The 5,638-nt window shown below is 38.4% G+C and overlaps 1 protein-coding gene across 2 annotated transcripts in view; it reads left to right on the forward strand.

Annotated features, from left to right (window-relative positions):
- Positions 1-2,318, forward strand: part of LOC108973205 (5-hydroxytryptamine receptor 2B) — a 29,939-nt gene extending 27,621 nt beyond the window's left edge. For both annotated transcript variants that reach the window (XM_018940273.1, XM_018940274.1), the window contains 2 exons: positions 811-976; positions 1,700-2,318. The gene's annotated coding sequence lies outside the window, so the exon portion shown is untranslated. The remainder of the gene's footprint in view (positions 1-810; positions 977-1,699) is intronic.
- The last annotated feature ends 3,320 nt before the right edge of the window (positions 2,319-5,638 follow it).

Consider the following 5,638-nt stretch of genomic DNA (forward strand, 5'->3'; position numbering starts at 1 on the left):
CCCAAAACATGAAATTATCTGTTCACCGTAGTGTTCTCTCAATAAATCCATTGTTGGATGCCATGTGTGTGAAGTGACGCTGTATTGTCGAAACCGAATGTCGACGAGATCACGAGCTTCAATTTCAGGTATCAAATAGTCGGTTATCATGGCGTGATAATGGTCGCTATTGATGGTAGCGTTCTAATCGGCATYATTTTCGAAGAAATATGAACCAGTGCTTGAACTAGAAGTAGCCAGAAGTTGGCCTGAAAATCTCGGATCATCGTGGAACTTTTCAAGCGCCCATAAATCGAAGTGAAGTTGCTTGAGGAGGTCGAGCAGCTTCAGTGTTTGCACAATCTGTTTTTTGTACGCTTTCAATTTAATACCTCGACGTAAAGTTAATTTTTGCAATAAAGTTGAATGATCCATCCCTCACGTGTTGTAGTCGATAGGAACGTTGCGAGGTAAGCAGTCTGTATAGCCTTCGCTGCGACCCAGCACTCTTTGTCGTACCAGCTGTTCTTTTGCTTTCTCTRAAAACCACTGGTTTCGCTTTCAGCTGTACGTAAGGAGCTTAAAATGCCGYCCCACAGTTCCCTTATACCGAGTTGTTGACTAGTGCTCTCAGAGAGCAGGAGTGCAAGCCGAGTGAAAGTGTCACTAAAATTCAACTTCCCATTAATTTGTGACAGTTCTTTGATGCATATATAATATATTATGTCTACAAAACATAATTAAGAGCACACTTCTTTAATTTGATAAATAAACTCGGCATTTGTTCAACAAAAATAATAACAACTTAATATGTCTGTTAATTTATTGCAGCTTAAGTTTCTGAGGGTGACCGACCATAGGAAATCGTACAACCGACTGATAACGGCCAAGCACATGCAAACCAACAAGCAATAAGCACTCACACACACACACACACRTACAAATAGCAACTCACCGAATTTGTGATTTGATAGCAACTGAAGTTCGATACTTAAAGGTAAACAAGCAGCTCGTCACCGCCAAGTGGCGAGCTCTGCAGGCAGTCATTTGGTTGCAGTGGCTGCTGCAACTGTCTATATTTATTATATAACATTATACTATGTATATGTATGCAAGTGTGTGTGCGTGCAGTGGCATTTCGTTTATTTTGCAGCATGTGCCAATTTCATTTCCTTATTTGAGTAACGGAACGAATGAATGGCGTGACTCGTGAGCAGTCGCAGCGCTGTGACTCTGTGCGTGAGAGTGTGTGTGAGTATGTTTGCTGAAAAGTTGGCTTTCTCGACGGTGGTGCACAAAGTTAATTAAAACTGCATTTTGTGTCCTCACGAAAACGGGAAACCAACTTGAACACATGAGCGCACAACCATTCGCACACACACACACACACACACACACACACACACATGAACACACTCATGCTCACCGAGGTATGGTTGCTGTCACACACTTTACAGCGCATCTCAACTCTACTTTGCGCTTGTGTGTATATAAGCTGCGCGCCTGTATGCGAGTATGTGTGTGTGTGTGAGTCTGGGTGTCATATCAGTATGTGTGTGTAATCTCATTAACCCGAAAGTAAATAACGCACTTGGAAGATTTTGGTGTTAATTAGGTCTCCAATGCTTTCTTCTTCYTCTCTTTCGCTGCCCTCCTGCGCTGCCTCACCAACTGCGGCCAACCCGTTCACCCGCTCACCCACACATCCACCTACCGACAGCTAAATAGCTACAGCGCGCTGACAATCTGGACACAAGTCACATGTCCCAGCCATCTTCCAAAAGCCAATTAAAGGATTTTTCGTCATTAAATCTACTTTTGTTACACACACAAATGTATAGCGGTGGCACATACATACATATGTACACACACAACTATGCATACCGCATATATGGCATATATATTGAGAGAGAGAATCAACTAACAAATATACTTGTACTTGTAAGTAAGTATGTAGTTTGTAGTGGCATAAGTTAAGTGAAAGTAAACGATACGCTTTTAAAGAGACACAAAAACAAAGTTTTAATAGCATTTACAATGATTTACTACGTTTTTTAAGAACTCGCAAAGTCTTCTGATAGTCTTGGGAACAACTATATACATATACCTACTTATAAGTGGACATTAATTGAACCTATGTGCATACATATATATATAACTGTAAACTTAAGTCTCAGTCGTGCAATCGCAGGTCAAAAATCAAAAGTATTTCTAAATTCGTTTGTGTAAGTATTTGTCCGTGATTGTTAGTACATACATTTAAGCAATGAACCATGTTACTCATCTAACTGTACATACATATATGTATATACAAAATAAGTAAAAGTTAAAAATTTGAATATTTTTGTGCATTCGGCGTTCTTTTTGTCGGCATATGTAAGTGTGTAGGTTATCACATAGTCACTTATGTAATGCGCACACTCATACATAGTATATAAATGTATATAAGGCTCATAAAGCTCAGTTATCGCAATCGCATTTCTATTGTATGTATGTATGTTCCCGATTGGAGATTTGAATACGCCTAAGTAGATTAGTGTGCTWAGCTTATTTTTCGACTTTGTTGCRCGCATTGCGCTCCTCCTGAAAACGGGACTTTGTGGTGCCATTGTGAACGCGCATAAGCCCACAGGACCGTCTTGAATCCCGGCCTTGTTAATAACTTTGTAAATAGATTAAGTGTGCACGGCTAGTTCACACACGCTCTTGGAGCATTTTGAGCGCAACTGATTGTGAAACTAGCAAATGAATGCGCGTCAACCACAGCAACAAAAACATGATAATAATGTKAATAACTGTAACTAGAAACGCTGGCAATATATAATATTTGAAAATAAACTGTCTGTAAAAAAACTGAATCACTTTTGGTTTCATTTCAATCGAGAAAATAAATGTTGACTGAATTGCAGGCTTTCGCACATCGGAGCAAGAGATGTGATTTGATGGGAAATTGAAATTCAATTTTCACTCCTTTGTTAATAACACTCCCATTTGAACATGTCTACAAATCTACTTATAAGGATAAATTATGCCGTAGAAGGTGAGTAAGAAAACCTGTTACATTTTGGTTCTTATAGCTCAAGCGATTATTGTCGTTTCACATGCTTCGCWTTTTGTGACAAAACCAAATTAAAATAAAAAACGGTAATTAAGACAGTATAATATTAAAACTTTCACATCCCGCAAGGCCTCTACAGAGAAAGGTAATGATTCTCAAAATATTGGGTAGTCGAAAAAGTCTTTTCATATTCTTAATCAAACTTCAACTTTTTTTTTTACAATGAACTTCCATGAACCAAATATGTACCTTTTCGGTCGATCACTCTTTGACATTTTTCCGTTACAGCCATTATGCCATCAGTGTGAAACAAGTTTCACAGGCTTCTTTTGAAGCCAACTTTACTCTATTAACGGAGTTCTGGATTGACCGAAACAAATGATAGTCCGATGGTGCAAGGTCAGGCCCGATAAGCTCTTCCAGTTTTTCCCGAGCCATGAAATATTTGTGTGGTCTAGCGTTGTCCTGATAGAAGACTAAGACTTTCTGTTCATCAGTTCTGGCCGTTTTTTCGATAGTTTGCTTCTAGCTCACCAGTTGTTGACAGTAAAATGTAGAATCAATTCATCGACCAGGCCACAGCAGCTCATAGTGAATGATTCCTTTCCAATCCCATCAAAACCAGCAAAACCTTTCGAGACGTCAATCCTGGAGGAGCTCCACCACGCTTGGACCATTACCTCTTTCGCACATTATTGTCGTATTTGATCCACCTTCCGTCTCCTGTTATTATTCGCTTCAGAAACAATTTGATTTTAGACCGTTTCAGCAAAGATGTTAATTCGGTCCTTTAAATTTTTCACAGACAATTCAAGTGGTTCCTAAACTTCGAGCTTCYTTTCGTAGCCAGCCTTTTTTAAAAGGTTCAAAACCGTTTGATGATGAACGTTAAGTTCCTTGGCATTGCCTTGGCTGGTTATGTGGCGGTCCTGGTGAATCTTTTCCATAATTTCATCGATTTTTCCAACGACAGGTCGACCAGAGCGGGGTGCATTTTTCACATAGAAATTTCCAGAACGGAATCAAGCGAACCATTCTTGTGCTACACGAACTGATACAGCATCGTCTCCATATACTTCACAAATTTCATTGACTWGTGTGGCATTCTTCCATTTTTTATACAAAAATTTCAAAATATAGCGATTTTGTTCAATATTTTCACTCATTTTTGAAAAGCTGTAACTTTATTTCACCTTTTCCAAATTTAGTTTTTTTACGTAAATGAAGTTTAAAATCTCACCTTTCCAACACTATATGGTATGATACAATGTGAGTGGTAGCACTGGAGATATACGACTGCAACAACATCTATTGAYAAAATACGAAAAGACTTTTTCGACTACCCAATATATTGCTATTAAATAAGGCTTCGAGGTCCTAAACTCTAATGGTAACCAGTACTGGTCATTCTTGTTTATATACATATGTGTGAAGTTTGAGAGGAGTTACAACACACAAATCCAACTAAGAGCATTTCAGAGTTACATTTCTCGCGAAGCTGAACTATATGAAACACAAACGGAATGTATTATTTCGGCTTACCACCCACACACAATGCTAAATCTACTTTGCACTTTTGCTTAATTTTCTAGATTTTTTTTTTGTTGTTCTTTAGGCAACCTTGTTGAATTTTTTATTTTTTTTTTGCCTTGAGTTCATCGTTTTTTTTTTTTTATAAGGTACCAATTTCGCAACCCTCAACACACGCTTAGGCCTACTTAAGCTCAGCGGCTACTGAAAAGTGACCAAAGCTCTTATAACAATATAAATATTTTCCTTTTYCTACGCCAAAAGATCAGATGTCAAGAGTCTGTGAAGTGAGTTTGCCGCGACTAAATATAGTCAAGAGTAAGGAAATTTGATTTTTACGCAAAGCCGACGAAATTTAAGAAATTTACTGCCGCCGTCCTTCGCACCCGCAATAACCCTGTGAACTTTGGAGTTGGCGCTGCAGAAATTTACTTTTCAAATTGAACTGCTCTGTTGATTTTTCATACTTGCGAAGTATTTCGACGCCTTGTACACACACATCCATATATAAGTAGCGAAAACATGTGTGCTTATGCGTCAAGTTTCAATTTTCAGCATAGTTGAATGAGCGCAGCAAATGGAAGTGCGCACAATGAGTGTGTAACTAAGAAATTAAAATTGCTTTCGTAAAGACAACTCACAACTGTACATTCACATTAACTTAACATTCACATGAACAGCGGAATAATGGCAGTTCCGGCGAAAATAGCAAACACACACAGTGTACGCCGTGACGTATGAGCAACACAAGAAACGCAACGCAGYTCGATAAACTATTTGTGACGTTTAACTTTGAATAAGATCCAGTGTGAAAAAATGTGAATGAATTCTTACGCAGGAAAATTAATTTAATGTAAYAAACGCGAAATTTTGAACTCAATACCCAAATCGGCTTAGATAACCGCAGCAGGTCAATCTTTGAAATATCAATTCAGAGCTTTCTTATGAATTTTGAAAAACAAATAAGATTTTTCTTAAAATCGCTACATTTCTGCTACAGAGGAAATGTTTGTGCGACTGCGCTTCTGAGGTATTTAATCAACAGCGACAAGACATTTCCGATCCAAGTTT

This window comes from Bactrocera latifrons, unplaced genomic scaffold (genome assembly GCF_001853355.1).
Source record: "Bactrocera latifrons isolate USDA-ARS-PBARC rearing strain unplaced genomic scaffold, ASM185335v1 scaffold_47, whole genome shotgun sequence".
In the NCBI taxonomy this organism is placed as follows: domain Eukaryota; kingdom Metazoa; phylum Arthropoda; class Insecta; order Diptera; family Tephritidae; genus Bactrocera; species Bactrocera latifrons.